Source organism: Hyperoodon ampullatus (genome assembly GCF_949752795.1).
Source record: "Hyperoodon ampullatus genome assembly, chromosome: 5".
Taxonomy (NCBI): Eukaryota; Metazoa; Chordata; class Mammalia; order Artiodactyla; family Ziphiidae; genus Hyperoodon; species Hyperoodon ampullatus.
This window is the reverse complement of record NC_136918.1, coordinates 49,476,266-49,503,945: the sequence shown is the minus strand read 5'-3', so window position 1 is coordinate 49,503,945 and position 27,680 is coordinate 49,476,266.

Sequence of the window (27,680 nt, the reverse complement as noted above, 5' to 3'; positions counted from 1 at the left end):
GTCTTTCATCAGTTCTGAACTATTCTATCATTACCTCTTCTTGTATTGCCTTTCCATCCTTTTCCCTATTCTCCTTCAGGAATTCTGACTGGATGCATAATAGACCACAAACTTGCCTCAAAATAGTTTATATTTTCCACATCCAAGGGGGAAAGTTTGATGAGGAGCAGGATATTTGCGTGATCTCAAAGAGTCTCCCCCCAAACTGTTGATTAGTTACAAAGAGGAAAGCAGTAACTGTATGTGGCTAAACTAGAAACACCTTGACTGCATAACCAAAATTAACATCATCAATGTAAAGAAGATAACATTGAGTGCCTCCAGCTGTGATATACTGAGAGGGACACAATATCACGTATATAGTATTCTGGCCAGTGATACATAACCTGAATCGAATCATGAGGAAACAGCCAACCTTTTTTTTTTTTTTTTTTTTGGCTGTGCCACATGGCATGTGGAATTTTAGTTCCCTGACCAGGGATCGAACCCACGACTCCTGCACCTCTGCATTGGAAGCACAGAGTCATAACCACTGGACCGCCTGGGAAGTCACAGGAAGGCTTTTTATACATTACAAAACCCAGACACCATCAAAGAAAAATTAATTCTTGACTCTGTGAAAATTTAAAAATTTATTCATGGAGGAGAAAAAAGCACAAGAAAAGTTAAACATGAAATGACAAACTGGAAAAATTATTCTTAACTCATATCAATGGGAAGGGACATATTCCAAAACATATATTTAAGTTATATAAATCAGTAAGAAAGGGGACAAAAACACAATAGAAAAAATAGGCAAAAGATATCAATGGTTTACAGAAAAATAAATACAAATTGCTCTTAAATATATAAAAAGATGATCATCCTCTCATAAAAGAAATGCAAATTAAAACTATATTGAGATATAATATTTCACCTATTTGTTTGGCAATGGTTTAAAAAATTTAATTAAAGATGCTATGGGGAAAAGTCACTCTCAGACATGGCTGAGGGTATGCAACAGGTACTTTGAGTCTAGGAGTATATCATAGAGATCTGTTCCTGAATGTGTAAATGGCATCAATTCAAGGCTGTTTATTGCACCATTTTTTTGTAATAGCAAATTATTGAAAACAACCCAAACATTTGGAATTCTGGTAGAAAAGGACTGTCCACTGAGTGAACAGGCAAACAAGGTAAGTGTGCTGTAGCAGGAGACTAGAAAATAAACTTTTTTCAGAAAGATAAGAGTGATCAACAGTTTCAACTACTGATGAGTGGTCAAGTAAGATGAGAACAGAAAACAGACAATAGACGTTGGGAAGATATACATATTTGGTCGTCTTTCAAAATAATGGTGGAGGACAAAATGGAATCGTGAGATCAAAAATCTTTATTGGAATAGGTTAAGAAGAGAATGGAAGAAAAGAAAAAATAAAATAAAAAATTTTTAAATTAAAAAGTTAAAAATATTTTTTAAAAAGAAGAGAATGGGAGGTAAGGAAGTGGAAACAAGGGGTATAGGTTGTGGCTGGAAAGTTTTGTTTTTCTTAGAAGATGAATGATAGTATAGGAATGGAATAATCCTATAGAGAAATAACACATACTCATAGCTACTTGGAAGAAAAAGGAAAAGGAAAGAAGGAGGGAAGGAAGGAAAAGAAGGAAATGAGGGAGGGAGAGAGGGAGACGAGAGTTTGTGATGGTATACTATTTAAATTTGAACCATTTATAAATCCCTCAAAGAAGGCTGATTAATGTTAAGATCTTTTAACTATTGTTGAACTTAGATCAGTTAGAGATTTTTTCTGATGCTCTCTCATAATCAAAGATTGTGTTAGTGATTATGTTAGTGTTAGTTATTAGAACCATGCATACTTCTGATTAGTAAGTATAGAAATTCTTTCCACATAAACTTCATTGTCATTTAGCCGGTCTGTAGCCATGCCTCAGGATTCCACGGTATGTAGTTCCTGTTCCTCTGATTCACAGGCCCTTCACTATGCCAACGTGGCTTATCTGGCACTGTTATTCATCAGCAGTAAGTGTAAATGGTGCTTTTTTTTTTTTTTTTGGCCGCACCACGTGGCTTGCGGGATCTTATTTTCCTGACCAGGGATTGAACTCGGCCAGCCACGAAAGTGCAGAGTCCTAACCACTGGACCACCATGGAATTCCCAATGGTGTTTTTTTTAAGGTTTAGATTTGGCCTGACTTTGTAACTTCCTTAGAGTGATTATTTTGATAGTCAGTTATCTAACTAGTCATATATGTAGCTACTCCAGGTTGAGAAGAAGGATATCACAGGTTCAATGCTGATGGCATGCCTGCACTTTAGAAATTTATTGTAGGGACTTCGCTTGTGGCACAGTGGTTGAGAGTCCACCTGCCCATGCAGGGGACACAGGTTCGATCCCTGGTCCTGGAAGATCCCACATGCCACGGAGCAACTAAGCTCATGCTCCTCAACTACTGAGCCTGCGCTCTAGAGCCCGCGAGCCACAATTACTGAAGCCCGCGCGCCCTAGAGCCCTTTCTCTGCAACAAGAGAAGCCACGACAATGAGAAGCCCGGGTATTGCAACAAATAGTAGCCCCCGCTCGGGGCAACTAGAGAAAGCCCACGCACAGCAACAAAGGCCCAACACAGCCAAAAATAAACAAATAAAATAAATAACTTAAAAAAATTTATTATAGCTTGTTCAAACATGTCATCTAATGACAGGTGTGGTTTAAGTGATACTGATGACAGTGGTAGCAAATTCAAGTCTATAACTACGTAGCAGTTTGAACATTATTCTTTTCTGTAGGCTATTCCATTTGCCTGAATTTTAATGCCATTACAGTAACATTCTACATTAAACTCTTTCGAGAATAAGGAGAAGCTCATATAAATTTTAAAAGATAATACCATTTATTCATTCTTATGGATTTATCCAGAGCTCATTTATAGAGTGTCTACTCAGCATAAGAGCTACAATGTTCCTGCCCTAAGAAGGCTTATAACCGAATGGAATAGAGAGACCATAAAACAGTTATTATAAAGTGAGATAGATGCTCTTTTAGGGAAGTTCTGGATGTAATGGGAGCATATCACAGAGTCATCAGAGAGGGCCCCTGCAGCAGGTCCGTTGTGTAGTAATATTAAGATCTCACATGATGTCATCATCAGTTGAGTTATGAGCAAAGTCCTTCTGAAAGCCAGATGCAAAGGAACTAAACTGGATAGATCCTCAAGAGTTAATCATTTCATTGCCACTTGGATCTGAATGCATTTAGCCCAAGTCGTCCCTACATAGATGCAGAGAGTTGTCAGGTCACACATCTAATTTATTTATCCTTTACACCCGAGTATGAATGTGTATATCAGATCCTGTCCAAAAAGCATATTTTTTATTTTTTTTATTTTTATTTTTTTTATATATATATATATTTTTTTGTGGTACGCGGGCCTCTCACTGTTGTGGCCTCTCCCGTTGCAGAGCACAGGCTCCGGACGCGCAGGCTCAGCGGCCATGGCTCACGGGCCCAGCTGCTCTGCGGCATGTGGGATCTTCCCAGACCGGGGCACGAACCCGTGTCCCCTGCATCGGCAGGCGGACTCTCAACCACTGCGCCACCAGGGAAGCCCCAAAAAGCATATTTTGATGAGAAGGAAAAGAAAACGTCTTCAGGCCCAGAAACCCTGGGACATACTACCAAGTAAGAGAAAAGGGAACAAAAAAGGGAGGAAGACTGAAGATACTCTAGACAAAGGCTACTTCTTCACAGTTGGGCCTGAAACAGGTTATGGATGTGTTGCTAGATTCAGAAATACAAAGGGGAGTACCACCTGTGCTAGGATATGCTCTGAAAAAGTCCCTCACTATACGGTTTCCAATTGAATCTGGATTCTCTGCACTGCTTGGTTGAGATCTTCTTCCTTTGCTTCACTTTTACTCTAGATGGCAGCAGCAGAACAAAATAGAGCAGAAAAACTATTTTTCAATGAAATTTGTTCTGTGTCTACTAGGTAAAAAAGTCTCAGAATGTTATTTGAAATAAAATATGCCCTTTCAACTTTTTTTCAAGTATAGAAATACATCAACAATATTTCAATAATTAAAAGTCAAGGTACAGAAGTCTTCACAATTATTCAATTTGTCAGGCCACCAATCAGATTATATTTACAGAGAATTTTTAGTATAATAACAATACCTCTGTGAAGACTCACTGCTTATATGCACAAGTTTATATTTGGAAGCTGAGATGTCAAGGTCGAATATCAAGTACACTTTTTAAATTAAGGGAACTTCATCCAATAAAGGGCCAGATAATCAGACAACAGACAGAAATTCTCTGGCTGAATAGATAAGAGAAATAAAACTTTACTATTTCTTTAATAAATTTATGGTTTTAAAGTTGTTTCAAATAAACATACATGCATGAAACTGGCTTTTGTATATATTAAAAATACAGATAGTTTATAAATATTTTTAAAGAATTAATTTTATTATATAATGACATTTTCCACTATCACTCTCTAAGCTAAGAGGATTTATGACCCCAGAACATGGCTTGTAGGTAAGAATGCAGAAACACCAGAAATATTATTTTTCAAAAAAATAAACCAGGAGATTAAAAGTAAGATGAAAGTTGTAATAATTTTCAAAAAGGGGTTTCAAGAAGACATTATGGTCTCACACAATTCGAGGCTGGATTGAGCAGAGGATTCCCAAGGGGTTGGAAAGTACAGTTGTCCAGGTTTTGTGCCTCATGGCTCTAAAGGATGCAACTTACATCTCTATAGTTATAGGTTTATGTATTGGTTAGGTTAATTTTCCTGCAGAGAGTATTAGAGTATCTTGGAGAAGGGTCATTTTTTTCTAATTTACACAAAAGTGTCATTTGGACTAGCAGTGGCCCTATTAGCATGAGTCAGAAGAGCTTCATTAAATTAAAGCTCTGCGAAACTAACACTTTCTTTTTGTTGTAGAATTATTGGCTTGATAAGTCAGGATTAATTAATCAGACTCTTTAGATTACCATTGTTTAATTATCTTTTAACTAGATCAGTGGAGAGGCAGCACTGATTGTGTCAGGGACCCAGGCTTTGGAGTGGAGATTGTAGTTGGATTTCTAGCTCTGTCATTTACTCATAGGTCCTGCTTGTGTTTGGGTGAATTGGAAAGTAGTCTAGCATCATGTAATCACAACTTCATCTTTTAAAATTTCTTTTCATCTAATCATCGCATCCAAAAAATCTATATGAGGAAAAAATCAGTAAGGTAGATAAAGCTTATACAAAGAATTTCATCATTATGTGATTCACAATAATGAACAAACTGGAAATGATGTACAACAGAGGAATAGTTAAGTAAATTATAGGATATACTAAGATTCGGTAATCAAATAAATATTTATCAAGGGTTTACTAACATGCCATGTATTCTGTTAGAAGATTCAGCACTGAACATGATAGATTTGGAAAATGACTTTCCTATAATAACAATTTAATGTAAAGTTTTTAAAAAGCAAGAAGAAAACCTTATAATACTATAATAATTTACAATGCTATAAAACCCTTATTGTACTATCTACTATATAATTTATATACCTAATATGTACAGAAAAATATTAGAAAGTACATCAAATGTTAATAATTGTTATCTCCTAGTGATGGTAATACAATAATTTTTCAATATTTTCTGTATTTTCTACAGGTAGGTTACTGTTAAAAATTTTTTTTAATTATACAAAATGGCATTGTACCAAAGATAGGCTACCATAAAAAGAGAATCATACCTAATGATATACTCAAAAGCCAGGATCACTTCATGGTAAGGAAAATCCCCAAGTATATAAAGACAAATTACACTGTTTTGTGTGCGTGTTTTGCTTTCTATTGCAGTCTTTGCAGAGCCTGCTTCCTTTTCAGCCTTAGGAAGGTCGGGAGAAGGAATGTTGGCAGCCTATTTCACCCAGGTGACACAAGGGGGTGCATAGATCCTGTTTCCAAATACTTCCCTTTGTCTTCCAGGAAGGAGAAGAAAAAAAAAAAACCCAGACATTTGATTTGGTGACCAGTTAAAATGTTTTAATAGACTTATTTATACAGCCCACAACTCTTTTCTAACCTGAGAGACCTTTGAGGGCATGAACCTCTGTACAAACCACCTCTACTTCCCCACATTTATTTCATAAGAAAAAATATTACAGGAGAATGAGAAGCCTTTTAAAGAACAATTTGTAAAACTGGAGACAGCCTAAATGGCCAAGAATAAGGGTTCTTAAATGAATTATGGTTGTCATAAACAAGTTAGAAAGTAACCATTAAAAATGATGTTGACATGGAAGGACCTTAAAAAAGCAATTTAAAAGAAAGCAATTTTTAGGGGCCTCCCTGGTGGCTCAGTGGTTGAGAGTCCGCCTGCCAATGCAGGGGACACGGGTTCGTGCCCCAGTCCGGGAAGATCCCACATGCCGCGGAGCGGCTGGGCCCGTGAGCCATGGCTGCTGAGCCTGTGCGTCAGGAGCCTGGGCTCCGTAACGGGAGAGGCCACAACAGTGAGAGGCCCGCGTACTGCAAAAAAAAAAAAAAAAAAAAAAATCAATTTATACAATAATGTATACAATATGGTCTAATTTTTATGTAAATATATCGTATGCATATATAGAAAAATCTAGAAAGATATGCTAAAATATTAATAGTCATCATCCTTAAGAAGTGACAGTTTTTTTTTCCATTGCCTTCTTTCTGCATGTGTACATTTTAGAATTTTTGTCTACAATAAAGATTTGTTTTTAAAAAACAAGAATAAATTAGTCCTCCCAAATAAAAATAAATACCAATTCTTACGACCTTTGTTAATGAAATATATATGTAAATCACTACAAATTACTCAGAGATGTGACAATACTGCTGTATTTGCTGAAGACAGTTCCACTTTATGACTGTTGTTTTAGTATAACTATTAATAGTGCTCCTTTCACTCTCAAAAGTTTGAATAAGCCATCCTACAGATATATTTTAAAATTTTTCCCAGGAAGTTTTTAGATTACCTTGCAGCTTCTCCCCTTTTGTCAGCAGGCTGCTTGCAATCCAAAAGATCCTAACCCTTGTCTTTACCAATGTGCTCAGATGCAGCGCTGGCCCCAAAATTCTGAGATTCCTCAGGCTGCATTAGGGTTAGTGTGGGACCAGGGTATACTCCAAAACCCATGTGAATCACACTCCAGACAGAAAGTCTTTTTGAGACCCAGCTTGACCTGATGGCTGAGGTGCCCTTAAGGCTGACTTATGCATCGATTACCAGGAACCTTCCATGGGATAGCGACATGACACCCTACCATCATGACACTTTTTGACATATCTTTTGGGACAGAATCCTGGCACTACTAAGATAGATAGTATTTTTCAAATCACTACTACACATGTAAAATTAACAATTATACTGCCTTGTTGAAAATTCCTTCGATTAGAAGTAACAAACACACTCCAATAACAAGTAAAAATGGAAAATGTTCTAAATTAATCTAAGGGTAACTCCTGGGACATAGAGTACAGCACCCAGCTGAACCCCACGCAGGACCAGAGCCAGAACTGGAAAGTGCAGGCAGCTCACTCTTTCTCTTTCCTTTTCTTTTTCCTTTTTTTCTTTCCCTCTTTCACGCTATTCAATTGCATATTTCTTCTTCTTTGTGCACATCTATATCATTCTTCTCACCCTGCAGAAGGGTTTATTCTACTCCATACACAAAGCCAAAGACAGCCACCCTGTGTCCCTATGTGTCCTCTCAAGTCTAGCAGCAATTAATCAGTGCTAGTGCCCCTGAGTCCAAATTCCAAGTTCCCAAGGGACAGACTCTGACTGATATTTATGAATGAATGAATTGATTTCTCCTGAGTCAGGTGTCCACTTTGACTCAATCAGTTATGGCCAGGAAGGGCTGAAAATGGCTCATCCATGTGGATTAGGGAAGAGGAATGTAGTCTGGGTAGACACCTCCACTAGAATCTGCTAGCTTTCCTTTCTTCAGAGAACTTGGCAAGTTTTTCCTCTTCGATGACATACTCTGACTAAACAGGCAGTAAAGAAGGAGCTCTTAGTAACTCAAATCCACACACCACAGGTATTGTGATGAAACTTCCAATGACACCCACAACCATAATTTTCCCCATACGTGTTTCATATTTTCTTAATTCTATTGCCAACTTCCAGGGAACTTGGAACATAGTCCTTACCTGCTTTCTTCCACACCTTAAATCCTAAAGAGCCATGAGGAAGTCATGCATCACCCATTTGAAGAGCAAAATCTTTATTCTTTTGCTTTTTCATCCATTCATCCATGTAACAAACATTTATTGCATTGCTACTATATGTCAGGGCCTGTGCTCAGTGCTGTAGGAAGTGATAAGACACCATCCTTATTCACAGGCATTCACAATGTACTGAGAGAGTCAAAGAGATAAAAGAATACTTATGTTACAATGTGATATGGCCTACAACAGAAGTATATACAAAGCAGGTTGAATGCAGAGAGAAGGGTCTAAATCATCCTTGGGGTAATCAAGAAAGGCATCAAAGAGATTATACTCCATTTGGGTGCTGAAAGAATAAGACTTTTCCTGATGGGGATGAAGGGGAAGATTCCCAGCTAAAATAACAACAACAATAAATAGCTACCATATACTTAGCATTTACTGCATGTAGATACTCTACCACATGCCATAAGTGGATTATCTTGTTAAACTTTGCAGCCCAGTTGGTCTGTCACTCCACTATGCAAATGTATCTCAGGAATGGTCGCTTAGAACACAAGATTCCCAGGAGGACAGAACTATGGGCACAGAGGAACTTTAATAAATGCCAATAAACTAAAAATATCCCATGTTAGCATGTGTATGAGGAAACAAACATTTTTATACACTGCTGGTGGAAGTGCAACTTCCTGAAGGACAATTTGTCAACATACATCAAAGCTCACTCCTAGAAATTTACTTTAAGGAAATAATTGAGAATTTAGGCAAATAAAACTACAAAAATATTCATCACAGTATTGTTCATAATAACAATCTAAAATGTTGAACAATGTTGTCATAAAAAATGATGTTGTAGGGACTTCACTGGCGGTTCTGTGGTTAAGGCTCTGTGCTTCCTCTGCAGGGGGCATTGGTTTGATCCCTGGCCCAGGAAATAAGATCCCACATGCCTCGTGGCAAGGCCAAAAAAAAAAGATGGCAAAAAATTATGTTGTAGAAGTATATCTATTGAATCAAAAGATGTCCGTGACAAGTTTTCAAAAATCAATATAAAAGCAGAATACACAGAATAGTCTCAGTCATTTTATTTCATATGTACATATATACAAATATATTTATATGGGTATATAAATTTAAAATATGCATATATTTTAAATGTGAATATATATGTCTATAGATGTGTGTGTTTTACTTTATGTATATATTTTAGTATATATGCTAAATATAAGATATAAATATTATATGAATATATAATATTTATATACACACTCAAATGAAACACTAGAAAGATACACTAAAATTTATCAGTGATTTCTCTGGCTGAGAATTTGAGGATAGGAAAATCTTTCTTTTAGTTTATCTCTCTTTTTGAATTGTTCTATAAAAAGCTCATTATTTTTGTAAGCAAAAAATAAGAGCTTAAAATGTCATTTATTGATGACAATTAATAATTTAATTGCATTTAAATTTACCAAGCTTAGAATAAGATCTCAAGGTGTGACCTACACTCAATATAAAATTACTTAGTATTTATATAGCAGTGGTATCTCTGAAAGTTGTGGTAATTTTTTGCATTTTTGAACAATATTTTCATGGAGATTATGTACATATCCAAATTATCTCTTATTTCAATGAAGCTGAAAAATCCAAAAAAGAGATGTTCCTGTTCTGCCAATAATTTAAGATTTAGTATGTCACCATGTCTGAGCTTCAGATCGATTATTTATTATAAAAAGAAATGATAACCTCTGTTACTAGTCCTTGTAAGGAATGAATGAATGTACCTATGCATACTTTATAAAGCTTTATACTAATATTCAGGGGAATTTTTAATAAGATCAGATATTAGGTCCTTAAGTTCTCCTTTTGGGAATCTTCTAATTTTTAAAAGACCAACATCTTTATAGATCATAAAGTTATGTGCAGTATTCCCTTTGTTACTCAATCATATGCAATCCATGAGGCATTGCCCACCCAGGAAAACTATGGTGTTCTCATTAATAGGTTTGGGCATTGTTCTTACAGCCTTGGAGCTCTATCATAAATTTACCTTGCTAGTTGAAAGCTTTTGTGAAACTGATTCAGGCTTCTTAATACACTGAATTGTCCTTCTACAGTAGCATGCTAAGCCTAACAAAATAGCCAATAATAATGCTCATGCTAATTTTAACTCCCTGGTCTTTTTTAATCGTTTGTCCAAGGATCCAAAGTAAAGAGTTACTCTTCTCCCTGGTATAGTCAAAAAGCCAGATATTTCAGTCACTGGAATTCCTTTTCCATTCTAGCTCCTTATTGCCCTCCGTAATCTGAGGAACCAATTTTAAACATGCTGACCATGACATCTGGTTTAACCCACATTTCATCTGTTGAGTTCTATCTCTGTCTTGTATGGCTTCATTAGACACCTGTCCCCTGTACATTATTAGAAGCCACAATGCAATGCGACATTAGATTCTTTAGCTATAGAAAAGCTTTTTCTTTAAAAAAAAATATTTTTTTACTTTTCACAAGCAGAGTCCTTTCCTCTGGTCAGCTTTTGACAAATACTCATAAAATCATATTGGCAATGCTGGTAAGCCTATTCGCTTAGAGAAACCAAGGAGATCCTAATTTTGGAATCTTGAAATCTTTTGGCATCTCTGAATTTGAAAGATGATCTCGGTGGTGAACTTATAACAGTGTGTTCTAATCTTCTTTGGGTCTATGACACGATTATGAATATACTAGGACACATCTAAAGGGTGTTTCCCTTCCCTACCCTCCCAGTCCTCCACCAGCCCAGACAACTGTTTTGATGTAATATTTTCTACCCTTAACACTTACCAGGGTGGATAATGGAAAAGCAATGCAAAGGGAAGCTGAACTCAAATTGTTCTTTGTCTAGTAAACTGTATTTCAACATATTATATGTCAATTATACTTCAATTTAAAGAAAGAACAAAGGCTGAATCTAAAAAAAGACTATTTTTCAATAGCCATAGTATCCAATGCCTTTTATTATAATTGCTTACTTAATTTTATTTTGTTGTATTTGCTTTCCCTTTAGACCACAAGTTCTAGTGATGCCTACCCACTATTTAACATAGTGCTTATTACAAAGTAGGTGATGAATAATAATTTATTAGATGAATGAATAATCTCTCCCAATCCTGACTCCCATTTTCAACAACAAAATTAACTAGTCAAGAGGGAGGTCATCAAGAGGAGGGATATGTGAGTCAATCCAAGAAAATACAGTCCACCAGTGCTAGGCACAGTTCAGTCTCTGGAATGTGACTCAATCCCCAGTATCACCCACAATAAAGATGTTTCCACAATGTCAAATGAGTGCTAGTGAAGTAAAATGTTAAAATAAGTTATGCTGCATCAATGGCAAGCAATTCTGTCACACATTTTGTTATTTTAAAATCAAACAGCTGCTGCCACCTTTTATTATCAATAATCTTGCCTCTAGCAATTGCTCCTTCCTCCATAATTTAATAGCTAAGGCTTATTGAATGCATACAGGTGATGAAACTGTCTTATGCACTTCATATTAATGAATTATCACTTTAATCTTGATAATATTGTAAGGTAGAGATAATTATTAAGCACATTCTATAAATTAGAAAATAAAGCAATAACATAAAAATAAATTGTCTAAGGTTTCAAAACACGTAAGTGATAGAGCCAGAATTCAGATCTGCTTCTATTTGAAACCAGAATCCAAACTCTTACCTACTAAACTCTATCACTACTGGTTAAAATTTAGGATTACAGGTTTATTTTAGTTTAATTCCATTGTTTTCAGAGACTATACCTTGTATGATTTCAATTAATTATAACTTTCTAAGTTTTGTTTTATAAGCCAGGGTATCGTTTACCTTAGTCAATGTTCTTGGTGCACTTGAAGAAAATGTATACTCTGCTGTTGTTGGGTGGAGTTCACTGTGAATGTTAATTAAATCCAGTTGGTTGATGGTGTTTTTTAGTTCTATATTTTTGCTAATTTGCTCTTACCTGGTCTACCAATTATTCTTCTGTTCTACCAATGTTTCTTTTATTCTTATACACAATGTCAGGAACTCTGCTAAGTAGTTTAATATTTATTACTCAGAATAATCTATTACTATAGGTATTATTATTGTCTCCATTTTACAGAGGGGAAAACTGAGGCTAAAATGTTGCTTTACTTGCCCAAAGTCACAGAGTAAGTAAGTGCAGCTGGGCTGGGATTTGAATCCAGTCTCTCATAGTCTAAACTTCCTGCTCCTAATCAGTATCCTACAATGCTTATTTGCTCAGTGGAAATGCTTTTGATCAAGTCTTTTAATAGTAATGTAATATTTACTAAAGAAAAATATTTCTTTTATAAATTGCACATTGTAGAAAGGCCTTTTGAAGGAGGACAATTGGATTGAAAATTCAAGGTATTTTAGTCTTTTAAATAAGGGCCCAAGAGCTTACATCTTTAGTCTGAGGCTTAAATACGGCTTTTTTCAAAGAGAAAATAGCAAAACATTCTGGAGATTGGCAGCATTCCACTGAGGGTCCTAAGGACCACATTTCCAACATTAATGCAGGGCACTCTGACCTTGCTCTGAAACACTGGACAGGGCACAAACCAAGGGCTGCAAAGCTGTATCTTGTAAAAATGGAATGGAACAAGCCAGAGCCTTGAAAGAGAGGTAAGCAAATATTGAGGTCAAGAACCCTATATAAGTGTTATTCCAAATTCAATCCAACATCTGGAAATCAAGTTCTCTATTACTTAAGACTGACAATGATCTTACACTTCTTGAGGCCAATTCATAGAATAATAAGGTGTCATAAGCACCATGGATACAAGCTTTCATTACAAGATGGTTCACCTGTGATGAAAGAAAAGTTCTGAAGAATTGGGACTACTTTCCTTTGTTCAGAAAAAATTAGAGTTCATTTCAGAAACTGTACTTTCTCTGTTAAAGGGACTGTGTTGAATTTGAATATACTATGAATCAATAAAGCTGTTTTCACCTTTCTGGAAGGTAGTAGAACTATAGTGTACAGTTATTTTGTGCCCTTTCTTATATCACACAGAACTTGTTATTTGTACCACATGCTTCAGGTCTTGAATATATGCAGCTTAACTATCTCATTTATACTGTTCTTTAATTTCCCCATCTTTATTGGTCTGGGCTTCTTAAGCTCTTCATGAGAGAACGAGTCAGATATTTCTTCTGCAGTGAAACATATGAATATTCACATTAAGCAGAATAGACTATAAATAGTCAGTTCAAGTCAAATTTTATTACAAATTAGTTACAAAAAAACTTTTGTTTTTTAAAAATATTTTTGAGTTTAGGAATTACAGATACCAGTTTACAGACCTGTAATATCAATACTATGATAGAAAGGAGCTTTATTTGTCTATATTGAATAGAAATTATATTTTAAATTAAGCAAATTACAATCCTAGGCTTAAGAATATACATGTGCGGGCCTCCCTGGTGGCGCAGTGGTTGAGAGTCCGCCTGCCAATGCAGGGGACACAGGTTCGTGCCCCGGTCCAGGAGGACCCCGCGTGCCGCGGAGCGGCTGGGCCCGTGAGCCATGGCCGCTGAGCCTGCGCATCCGGAGCCTGTGCTCCGCAACGGGAGAGGCCACAACAGTGAGAGGCCCGCGTATCGCAAAAAAAAAAAAGAAAAGAATATACATGTGCATATATATGTGTACAAATCGCCAACATATATTAAAATAACTTTCTTATCTAAAGCCTTAAATAGAGCATATATATGCATTCACAATATTGAATCAGATATCTGTTTTGAGAATGTTGATGCTATGAGCAGATAATGATCTATTACATCCATATAGTACTTTATATTTTGTCAAGAACTTTTATATTTACCATTGTATTAATCTTCACATTCTGTGAAGTAATTCTATGAAGTAAACAAGGCAGGAATTATTACTTTTTAAAAAAAAATCACATCGAGTTTTATCTAGTTACCAAAGTTTTATCTGGTTACCAAAGGAAGCCATTCTTGCAAATAATGTGAAAGATAACAGAAGAAAGATAAAGTTGGGGGTTTCTCCCTTTGTTTTACAAAAAAAGACAATTGAGAGTCAGAGAGGTTCAATGGCTGATTCTGGGTCTACTAGCTAGAAGGTGGTAGAGCTGGAGGTGAAATCTAGTCTGACTCCAAGACTTGTGGATTTTATTCTTTCATCAATATCTAGTGAGTGCCAATACAGTCAGGCTCTCTGATACCATATCCACTATACCACAGTGCCTCTTAAGAAACAGAAGACACAGAATTCCACAGTTTAAAACATCTGTAGGAATACAATGAATATAACAGGACCACATTGTTAGCAGAATTACTTATTTTCATTTTAGGGGGAATGTTTAATTTGTTAATTAAAATAGAAACTTCCTTCCCAAAACTCTGTTAAAACTATTTGGGGGGGTACCTTGAACCCAACCAAAACTTCAGTAGTCACTGGGGGCTTGCACACTAATGTAGATTGGCAGTCAAATGGTGTTACAAACTTCCAGTTATAAGATAAGTAAGTACTAGGGATATAATGTACAACATGATAAATATAATGAATACTGATGTATGTTATGTATGAAAGCTGTTAAGTGAGTAAATCCTAAGAGTTCTCATCACACGCAAAAAATTTTTTTCTATTTCTTTAATTTTGTAAATATATGAGAGGATGTTCACTAAACTTATTGTGATTATCATTTCATAATATATTTAAGTAAAATCATTATGCTGTACACCTTAAACTTATACAGTGCTATATGTCAATTATATCTCAATAAAACTGGAAGAGAAAAAATTAAAATTTTATTTTAAAAAATCTGAAACAAAATGAATTGATCCAGGCAATGAGTTGATGACATAATTACATAGAAAATTATTTCAAATGAATTAAAAACACAATAATTTCATTTGCCTAGTCAGATATACTCTGAGGACCAGAATAAATAAATGAAATGTAAAAAAATATCTTGAACGATTTTTAGTAATCATATTATTAGTTATAACACTCATTATGCTATTCTGAAACTATTATACACAATCTAGGATAAACAAAACTAATCATGTTTATTCCATTAAGAAACAATATTTTGGGACTTCCCTGGTGGTTCTGTGGTTAAGACTCTGCACTCCTGATGCAGGGGGCAGAGGTTCAATCCCTGGTGGGGTAACTAAGATCTCACATGCCCCATGGTGAGGCCTAAAAAAAAAAAATAGAAAAGAAAAGAAAAAAAAAGGAAACAATATTTTTTACAGTAGTAGAAAATGGCATCAATATAAAATCAAAGAAGTTAAGTATAAATATTGTAATCTTAAATTTAAAATATTGTGAACTTGTATGTTCTTTTAAACAATATTTATGTATTTCCCAGCTCTGTACACTGAACAATGACAAATGCAGCATCAGTAAACATTCCTAAAATCCAGATTGTGATCTCTAAGTATTATTTCCCAATACTGGGCTCCTTGGAGAAATGGATAATTTGAGTTCTGGAGCAAGAGATGTCTAAGATGATCTTGAAATATCTTATACAAGAAAACAATGAGACTACCAAAGACTGCTGAAGTTTGTCAAAAGGATTCAGGAGCCAAATTGATGAAGTTCCTACTAGTCAAAAAGTGGTATAATTTTGAGTAAAGATAATTACTGCAATGGACTGAAACATATAAAAACATTTTAAAAAGTTCATTGATCACCCATGGAATATGATACAGAATCAACTCATTATGCTGAAAACTGATGAAGAATAGAGTATTTTTTCTTTCTCACGTGAAACTTACTGCTGGGTAACTAAAAATTGTGAGAGGAAGTTTCTCTTTACAGAAGCATTTCAACCAACAAATGAAGAAGCAATGATAGAATATTAACACTTTATAACCGCTAATGGTATAATGGATCTATTCTAAACAATGACCATCACCAGCTATCAACATCACAAAAAAGAGAGACAATCAGACTTTATGTGCTTCCTGGTGGAAGTGCCAATACTTCACATGAAGTAGTCTTATAAAAAAGCAAACCTGAACATAAGCAAGCCAAGCCTTGAAATCTAACTATAAATTTATAAAAAGTACAGGAGACAAAGGGCAATTATTAGGTCAATGACTATTTCTTCAACAAATATCTTTCTGGGAAAAGAGAGGGCGAGGAAGGAACAGGATTAAAAGAAACTTAAGAGACATATCAACAGTTGCTATATGTGGACTTTATCTGGATTCTGATGTAAATCAAGAGTAAAAAAAAATAATTATGAGCCAATTACCGATATTTTGATAAAGTTTTTTAAAAAGAGTCCTTACTTCTTAGAGATGCATACAAAAATATTTGTGCTTAAAATAGTATGGTATTTGAGATTCCTTCCATAATGATCTAGTTTGGGTTGTGGTGGAATGGGTAGGAATATAAATGAAACGAGATTGGCCATGCTAATTGTTGAAGCCAGGTATTTATTTTTGTGCATGTTATAAATATTCCATATTAAAAAGTTAAAATTTTTTGTTTAAATGAGAGATATGAAGATGCCATTTCCTGACATTGTAATATTATAAGGAGGACCAAATAGGGAGTGAGGAAGAGATATAGAAAGAGGGAGATTAATAATTTAACTTTCAGTTCTGAACATGGCTTGAAGTTCTGAGAGACACGCGAAAGAAGATAGTGAGACAGGTATAAGGTTTGAACCTCAGAAGAGACATCTGGACTAGAGATCTATATTTAGGATTTATCAGCATAGGGGTGGGAATTGATACAATTACTTAGGGAGAGAACATATTGCAGAATAAAAAAAATTAAAACCTACTGAGTGTCTATTATATACCAGGCACTATTCCGAATTCCCTAACTGTATTCACTTAATCCTCACAATAACCCCAAGAAGTAGCTATTACTATTATCTCATTTTTATATATTAGGAAACTGAGGCATATGGGGTGTAAGTCTTGTCTACAGCGAGTTTAAGCACTGTAACCAGGATTTGGATCCTTGAAGTCTGATTCTGTGTAAAAACAGAACATCCCAGGACTATGACCTGAAGAGCTCTGATATCTGGTAGAGAATAAGCCAGAAAAGTACTCTGAGAAAAGCAGCCAAGGAGGTAATCAAGAAATAGTTGAAAGCACTGTCAATATAAACTAAAAAAAAGAGAGCATATACAAGAAAGGGTGTGGCCAATGGTCTTGAATGGTGCTGAGGGGTCAAGGAAGATGTGTGCTGAAATTAATTCTATCACTGATGGCCAGCTCAGCTCTGTCTCACATTAGTTTATTTCCATCAAGATACTTTTCAATAGTATGACTTATGGTGTGATTCTAACTTGATAAATAATAAAGAAATTATAACTTCTACTGTTATACATATAATAACTTCTACTATAGCATATCTTGCCTTAAAATACATGAAATACATAAATCCAAACACTCAAAATATAATTTAGAGAGAATTTTTCTGTGGTTAACAATAGAATTCCTTACTGAAATTATTCATCTTATGATTCTTTTATATGGGGATTTTTCCTAAGACATTTTAAATGATTCAATTTTCAAATCAGTCGGACATGAAATTTTTTAAGACACATTTGATGTGCAACCTGCACTATGATTTTTATGTATTTTAGTGCTTGCTAGATTAGGAAGAATTTAAACTTTCAAGAAGAATGAAGCTTAAAATCTGTTAAATAAAAATGATTAGCTTTTCCCACCGCTGAAAGATTATCTTCTTTAAATTTTCAAATCTTATTTTCAGTTTCAGTGAATACATTGTTAGCATTTATGTTCTTGGGTTCTTAGGGAGAATCTTCACATTCTCAAGAAATTTATTTGTCATATGGATAATTGTGAGCTCCATTTTCATCTGCATATACACAGTTCTTGAGGAATTTTCAAGCACCAGTTACATTGTACATGGTGGAAAATGAGTTAAAGATCTTCCTTTCAAGTAATCTATTTGTAATCATCAGTGTAATATTAGCTTATGTTTTCACTTTTATGAAAGAAACATGTACCACAGAGTATTTTTTGGCTTGGATTTTTAAAACCTTAATAACAATTCTAGAAAATGGGAGATGATTACTTTCCCATCTATGTTTAAATGTTGGCCTAAAGATAAAGAAGCAATTATTAACCAGCTGGCTCTAATCTGAAAAAAAAAATTAGAAGAAATTGATGTGGTGCTTGACATGAACTGCATTATCTGAGAAAGCCTATGAAAAGTAAATGTACTACTTCTCTTTGTATCTACGGTGAGAGAAAAGGAAATAGTAGATATATTGGAGTTGCCAACTACAGGAGCAGAGCAGGCTTATCATCTAGCACAGTGACAGATTGTGGGTGTTCAGTACACAGTGTAGAGCAAACAAATGAATAAATAAATAAATAACAAAGAACCTGTGTTTACACCAGTAATGAGAAGCAGGAGGCAGCGTGTTAAATAATGACAGCCAGTTTGTACTGCATGGTTTTCAAGTGCCCAACACTGCGAATAATTTTAATAGCCAAGATTCATTACTGCCTACCATGTGCTCTACTGCTTACCAGATTATTACTAATTGAAGCCTCAGTTGGTAGCATTATTATTATCATCATCTCTCACCATTTCATGTTACAAATGAGTACTCTGAAGCACAGAGAGGTTAAGTTATTTGCCCTAAATCAAAGAGCTGGTCAATGGTTGCTCTGGGTTTTGAAAAGCTTGTATTCAAAGCCTGCTCATCTAGCCATCAGGCCATGTTGCCTACATTTGGTATGGTTAAAAACTCTCTATTTGGGCTTCCCTGGTGGCGCAGTGGTTGAGGGTCCGCCTGCCGATGCAGGGGATGCGGGTTCGTGCCCCGGTCCGGGAAGAAGCCACAACAGTGAGAGGCCCGCGTACCGCAAAACAAACAAACAAACAAAAAAAACCTCTCTATTTATTGCATCTGCTAAAATCCTTCCAGTTCACCCAAACCCTCAGGGTGTGTCTTAGTACTAAACTCTTTCAAGGGGGTCTGTGGGGCCTGTCTCTGCTACCAGCAGCCTTATCGCCACTCCTGGAATACAGTTGTCTTCCAGAATCACTGACTTTCAGAGCTGAGTAGCAGCACAGAGATCAGTATAAGGTAGTAGCCAAATACATGGGTTTTGGCCTCAGGCTGGATCCAAATCATGGCCTTGCCCCAGTATCAAGAATTTCTTAAAGTTCTGTTTATTATTATCTCACCTTTGAAAAAGAGGCAAGTATAGTGAGAAGAAAGTAGTTGCGTACTGCTTACCAGCTACTAACGATGTTGATTCAAGTTCCTACTTTTACTAAACTCTGTCTCAGTCAGCAAAACAGGGCAATCTGGTCATTCAGGAGGGGGTCCCTGCTTGTAATGAGTGAACCTTGTTGTCAATGATTCCTTACTTCTGATGAAGCAACTTTGTGAGAAAATGAGCAGTGACAAGCTACCCCAATCTTCTGACAACAAAAGGTGAAAAGTCAAGATCATATTAGTAATAAAATCTAGTCTCATGGTTTTCTAAATGCAATCTGCATACTCCAGGGGTCTCCAAGACACTTACAGGAAGTCTTCAAGGCCCAAAATACTTTAATAATAAAACTAAGATGTTATTAGGAATTCCCTCATGGTCCAGTGGTTAGGATTCTGGGTTTTCACTACTGGGAGCCCAGGTTCAATCCCTGGTCGGGGAACTAAGATCTCTCAAGCAGTGTGGCCAAATAAATAAATAAAACTAAGATGTTATTTTTCTTCTTCATTAGGCTAATATTTACTAGTGGTGCAAAAGCAATGGTGGGTAAAACCGTTGGTCTCTTAGGAAGAATCAAAGCAATGACACAAAACTACACTGGTAGTTACATCCTTCATCATCATGCACTCTCAATAAAAATAAAATGCCAGGTTCACTTAAGAATGTCCTTTACAGGGCTTCCCTGGTGGCACAGTGGTTGAGAGTCCGCCTGCTGATGCAGGGGACATGGGTTCATGCCCCAGTCCGGGAAGATCCCACATGCCGTGGAGTGGCTGGGCCCATGAGCCGCTGAGCCTGCACGTCTGGAGCCTTTGCTCCACAATGGGAAAGGGCACAACAGTGAGAGGCCCGCGTACTGCAAAAAAAAAAAAAAAAAAAAAGAATGTCCTTTACAGAGAATTCCCTGGTGGTCCAGTGGTTAGAACTCTGCACTTTCACGGCCCAGGTTCAATCCCTGGTCGGGGAACTAAGATCCCACAAGCTAAGTTCCGTGGCCAAAATCAAAACAAAACAAAAAATTGTTTGAAACCTGAAAAGAACGTCCTTTATAAATCAATAAAATGATTACTTTATTAAACCTATACATCTTATTAATGTTCTGTGTAATGAAATAGGAAGTACACATAAAGCCCTTCGGCTGCATTCTGAAACATGAAGTTGTCTCTAGGAAAAGAAATTCATGCAATTGAGTAACAAATAGAACCAGCTTATGTTTTCATGGAACATCATTTTTACTTGAAAAAAGGACTGGCAGACAAATGATGGATTATCAGATTGGGTATTTGGTACACTTTTCAATTTTTTTAAATTAACAGGTAAACCTGTCACTTAAAGGAAAACAACAGATGGTATTTTTGCCTCTGAAAAAATTTGAGAGAAAATTAAAATTTGGAAAACTTGAGTCCACCATGGTGAACTTTACAATTTCTCAACACTTAAAATCTTTTCTAATGAGATTCATGATGGTATTACCAGAAAATTTTGGGGGTATTGTATAATGAAATGGGTCAACATTCATAAGATCTGAATAAGTCAGGGAACAAATATTTTCCCAATGACCAATGAATAATGTTACAAAATCATGCATTAGTAAAAGATCCATTCCAAGTTTGAAATAGATCTGTAGATTTTAACACAACCAAGTACACAAAGTTAATTTATACGGTTTCAGATTCCACATTGCTATTAACCTTTAAGAAACTACTACTCATAAGGGTTTGGTATAGTATAAAAGATAAAACAGGGACAGATAGAACAAGTAAATTGCCCAATATCAGAAATAAATTGCCGAAGGCCTGAGATTAGAAACTTGGCCCCTAAATCCATACCTCCCAAGTAAAAGTTTCTAATAATATTATCCTTGTCTTAGTGGTAGTTAGATCCTCAGTGGTAGTTTTTAAGATCCTGAAGAAAGACATGGTTCCAACTTGATCCTTAATCAGAACTTAAAAATTTAGAAAGAATTGGCCTACAAAATAACTTCCAACTTTTTAATGCTAAAATATTTTGAGGACTTCTACATTTAGTACTTGTGTTTTGAGCATCCATTGACAAAATACTATAAAGAATTATATTCAGCCTATAGGCAATGTGCGGTATACATTTTGATTCAAGGAAACTGCTTTCAATGATCTAAATCCCACAAATTGGAACTCAAAGATCTTTATCTAAACCTTTGAAAGAGCTAATAACAGGGGTAACCCTCAGATAAAGACTAACACAGAAGGCAATAATTTGTCCCATCAGCTGTGGAGAAACCTGAATTATGTGTGTATGTGTGTGTACTTTATATTTTCTAACTCCTTGTTTAAAACTTCTTGTAACTTCTTGCTCTATGCATCCATTCTTTTCCTGAGTCCTTGGATCATCTTTACAGTCATTACTCTGAACTCTTTCTTGGGTAGATTGCCTATCTCCACATCACTTAGTTGTTCTTCTGGAGTTTTATCTTGTTCCTTTGTCTGGAATATATTCCTCTGCCATCTCATTTTATCTAAGTTTCTGCTTGTATTTTTATGTATGTGGAAGGTTAGTTATGTTTCTTGACCTTGGAGAAGTGGCCCTCTGTAAGGGATGTCCTATGTGTCCCAACAGTACACCCCCCTCTCATCACCCAAGGACCAGGGACCAGCTGGTTCCAGGGTAGGTTCTGACCTGTATTTTCAGACTTGGTTACGCAGGCAACTAAATCATAGCTTTTTTGCTTCTGGTGTCTGCCTCCCTGGTGGGTGAGGTTGGTGTAGAGGCTTATGCAGGCTTCCTGGTGGGAGGGGCCAGTGCCTGCTCGCTGGTGAGTGGGCAGGGCCAAGTCAAGGGGCATGTCTAGACGTGGCTGTGGGCTTAGGAAGTCTTTAGACAGCTTGTCTGCTGAGGGTGGTGTTGTGTTCACACCTGTTGGTTGTTTGGCCTGAGGTGTCCCAGCACTGGAACCTACAGGCTGTTGGGTGGGGCTCGGTCTTAGAGCTAATTATCCAAGCAAGATGTCTGCCTCCAGCAGGAGTTCAGGTAGATGAACACTCCCCGATATTTCCACCACCATGTTTTATGACCCCAGAGAGAGCCACAGCAGCCCCCTGCCTTTTCAGGAGACCCTAGACCCTCTATGACCAGCAGGTAGGTCTGGCTCAGGCCCCTATGAAGTCACTACTTTTGCCCTGGATCCTGGTGTGCAGGAGACCTTGTGTGCACCCTCCAAGAGTGGAGTCTCTGTTTCCATCATTCCTGTGGAGCTCCTGCATTCAGACCCCACTGGCCTTCAAAGCCAAATGCTCTGAGGGCTCCTCCTCCCGATGCCAGATCCCAAGCTGAGGAGCCTGATGTGGGACCCAGAACTCTCACTCCTGTGGAAGAACCTCTGTGATATAAGTATTTTTGTTTGTGGGTCGCCCACCCAGCAGGTATGGGATTCGATTATATTGCAAGTGTGCCCCTCCTACCATCTCTTTGGGTTTCTTCTTTATGTCTTTGGACATAGAATATCTTTTTTGGTAGGTTCCAATCTTTTTTATGGATGGCTGTTCAGCAGTTAGTTGTGATTTGGGCATTTTCGTGAGAGGAGGTGAGCTGAAGGTCCTTCTACTCTGCCATCTGTCTCAAAACTTTGGCCAAAAGGCATGATGCATACACAAAAGATGAGTCCAGGCTATCTTTCTCTGCCATCAGCTCAGGCAAGTATTTCTCCTCTTCCATAGTGCAGACTTCGGACCATCCCTGGGAAGGCACAGGGTTCCCCACGGTTGGACACAGGTTGCTGGGCAGCCCTCTCCCGCACCGCATTGTGCACCTGCTGCAACCTCACACCACCCGGCTGTCTAGCCGCTGTCCCTCCTGTATGTGTGCGTAGAAGGAGCAATTTCCCCAAGAGGAGTCTGTGTGATGACTTTCCAAAGTTCTAGCTGCTTGGGATTGGTGGGAGAAATGGGACTCAATCTAATCTCCTTTGTGAAGACAGTATGACTCTGGCTTTAACCTGTGTTCCAGATACATCTCATTTCAACTTGAAAGATAAAAACGTACTGCATTATTCCATTGCCAAACCAAACCTGAAATCGAAAGAGACAGAGATGCAAAATAAAAATGGCTGTGCACAAATATGAGTTGTCAGTGTCTGGTCACATCCTGCCCAACATTTAGATTCAGAGAATTTCAGATTCGGCAGAAATCTTACACATCATCTTGCCAATCCTCAGTTTTGAAAGATGAGGAAACTGTGGCCCAGAAAATCTAAACGTCTTGCTCAAGTTTTTACAGTGAGTTAAGGCCAGAGACAGGACTGAAAATCACAGGCTTTTTTCTATACCACAACTTAATCATCTAATTGCTTTTTTTCCTTGATTGTCAGTTCCCTATCTGTAAACCTAGACTGAGGGTTTCCTAACCACAACAAAAGGGACACAGCGTGCTAAAGAATTAGTTAAGTAGAATCAAGGAATGCTATTTACTTTAAAAAAAAAAAGATTTGTTAAATGCTAAAAAGTTCATAATAGTCTAGTCATTTGTCACAGGTTCTTAGGTTTCAATTACAGGAAAACATTATTGCCAAAGTCCACAAGTGCTATCCTAATTTTTCAGATTACTTCCTTAGAAAGTGTGCTTTTGATCTGCTCTTCCATAGAAGAATAAATGTGCAGACTTCAATGCTTAATAAAGTTGAAAGCTTCTCCCTGGGGTAACTGAAATTCTTATCAAAGGGGCGATAGACCTGGTTGCAGCTGCAACAAAGAAGTGCCATATAAAGCCAAGTGGAAAGCAGTTAAACATCATTGGTGGTATAGGGCCATTGAACACGGTCATATTAATTGGAATCTATTGCACAGGACATTCCACTACATGCTGGGCAAATGACCCTGAAAGTTTTGAGTTTCTCTGGTGTATAAAAAAAGTTCAGATGTAAAAATAATCATACAGATGGTGGATTCTCTATCCTTGAATGGGCATAGATACCCTGAGATCTAGGTGGCTGAAAATTTTCTTTTTTAAATAATGTCCTTTGAGTGAGTCACCATATATGCATCTTCTTTTACAACCATTTGAAAACTTGTCTTCTAATAATTTCACACAGAGCTTTCAGCGTAGCAACATTCAAAAGAATAAAACTAATGAAACACAGCAACTTTTACATTTTTACTTTTGTGCTTTGGGAAAATTCCAATTAAAAGATACAAGGCAGTTCAAGTTGGAATTTCTTTATTGCTTCCAAAATGAATAACCTCTAATCTAATAGAAAAATTAGAGAGATTTAAAACCAAGGTAGTATGGAACATGTTTCGGGTACACCAGGATGCAACCCTCTGCACTTATGATTTAAGTTTTTGTATCCTTAGATGCTCATATCGTTCCTGATTGCAGGTTGTATGTGAAGAGCAATCACTGTATTTTTCTTTTAGGCAGAAGCCATTCCTGAGCTTCATTACAGGCTCTTTATCTTACTCTTTAAACTAAGTATTAAAAGAAAACACCACAAGATATAATACTATCAATGGGTAATCTTGAAATGTCAGAATTCTCATTAAGATATAGCTACCTGATAAGAATAATCCCTTACTCAGCTTCCCAAAGTTTGCCAAATTTTATAAATAAAGGGTCTAGAATACAAATCAGTGGAAACATAAGCCCTAGCTAGATGATGACCAGAGGGTGAATGTCCTTTAAAAGTATTGTGCTTCAAGCCAACTTTCATTTAGTCAAAACTGGAAGCCCCAAATTCTTATGAACATCAATCTTTTTATCAAGCTATATAACACATACTAAAAAGATGCTGAGTTTATAATACATCCAAGTTCTTGTCTCCCCCAGGGATCAACACATAATGTTGACTGGATTTTTGATTAACATATTTATCTAAAACATAACATTCACGAGAAGTCCAAGCACAGAAATCAACTCATTTGCAAGAATCTTTTCTTAAACTAATTAAAGCAAACAGAATAACTGCGCCGTTTTTTCTTCCATAACCATGACTAGTATCTTCTTTCCATTTACCTTTCTACAAACAGGTAAAATTTCGATGATTTCTAGCTTTCACAAGATGATTACTTCAGCATCAGTTGGAGCCCCCAACAGGTGGGCATTATTATTGCCAAGGAGATATTTACAACCAGAGCTCATTAGAGAAGAGTATCTATGGAAAACCTACCTCTTTGCCAAGTGTCAAATATCAATGAATATAGTATTTAGGTAGCAGCAACATGACCTCTTGAGTCACACTCCATTGGGTAGAATGGAACTGATAAAAGATAAATGACATATGAAAGAGTATGAAATTCTACTCTGGGCCTTGCTTCCCCCTGGATAATGTCTTGCATTGAGTGAGAGCCAGAACAAGGTTTAAAGGAGATTACAAGATAGACATATTAGACCCTGCCAAATTCTCTCCTTATAATGAATAACTCTGGCTGTCACTGGTTTCACTAATGATTACAGTAATAATCCAATGTGACTATCACTGAAAAAAAGGTTAGCAGGACATTAAATGAATCATTTTCCTACCGAGTCATTATATTGTTCATAAAGCTTTCTTTCACAGCCCTCTACTAAAATTGCTGTGGCCATAATATTCTGTGAGAGATGTGAACAAGCACTATTCTGTAAGTGGTCTCACCATAAAACACAACAGTAGATAGAAATCTGTAATAGAAATAAGCTTTTCCAGGCTTCCCTGGTGGCCCAGTGGTTGAGAGTCTGCCTGCCAATGCAGGGGACATGGGTTCGTGCCCCGGTCTGGGAGAATCCCACATGCCGCGGAGTGGCTGGGCCCGTGAGTCATGGCCGCTGAGCCTGTGCGTCCGGAGCCTTTGCTCCGCAACGGGAGAGGCCACAACAGTGAGAGGCCCGCGTACCGCAAAAAAAAAAAAAAAAAAAAAAGAAAAGAAATAAGCTTTTCCTAGATTATCTTTCATAAATGTATATCACCTATTATTACCCTAACACTTTATCTGTATGCATATTGGGTAATCAAAGTAGAGAATTTTCATTCCCAGAGTACAAAGGTTTTCAAACAATCATGTTATTGTTGTATTATTTTTTTTAGTTATTGGTAAACTGTGATAATTTTATCTGCCTAAAAGACCTACCAGAAACCTTTGAGGAACGTTTGATGGTCCACTTAACTAAAAATCAATCATTGACCATATAACATAATAGGTTTGGAACCAGACAAATCTAATTTGAATTCAAACTACAATACATATAAATTCTGCAACTTAGATCACATATATAAATTCTCTACTCCTCAGTTTTTTCATTTCTAAAATGAAAATGACAACACTTTCAATACAGGGTTGTTATGAGGACTAAATGTGATAATAAATTAAAAACCCTTAGCACAGTGTCAGACACATAGTAATTACAGGGATAAATGGTAGCTATCAGGGCCACCAACAGACTTTACAGGTCTTCTGAAATAGAAAAAGCCCTGTGGGGACTCAATTTGGAAAGCAGAGTATGAAATGGATTTTAGCCTCCCCTGGCCACCTCAGACAGGTGCTTCTGTACAGTGTACAAACTGCACAGCTGTACTTAGAGGATTTGGGAGGTACTATCAACTACAGCACATGAAAGTTCTATCATTTAAATAATTCCTTGTGAATAAGTTTTCTCCTCTCTCTAGGAAGCCCCTACTATTTTGATATGCAATGAAAATCAGAAAATGATGAGACAGATAATTTCACACACCACTGGTGGGAGTATAAATGGTGTAATATTTCTGGAGGAAAAAATAGTAAAAGTCTTAAAGAGGCTTATATCTTTTGGTTTAGTAATTCCATTTTGAGACCTTATTCTAGAAATAATCAAAGATACAGAAAAATATTTATATAGTGTTTATATAATAGTGAACATTGTAAACTATCTAAACATCTGATTATAGTTTAATATAACACTCTGCATCATGTAAATTGCTTCTCAGAGAAGCTTTGATAAAATAGAGCAAAAAGCTTACTAAAATGTTGAGTGGAAAAAGCAGGATGCAGAATTACATATTTATATGATTCCATTAAAAATATATTGAAAAAATCCTGGGATAAATGACAACAAAATATTCACAGCATTTCTCTCCGAAGAGCAATCACAGGTGATTTGTGTGTGCGTGTGTGCCGCATGTCATGCGGGATCGTAGTTCCCCGACCAGGGATCAAACCCATGCCCCCTGCAGTGGAAGCGGAGTCTTACCACTGGACTGCCAGGGAAGTCCCTTCGAGTTCTTCTTGACACATTCTCCTTAGA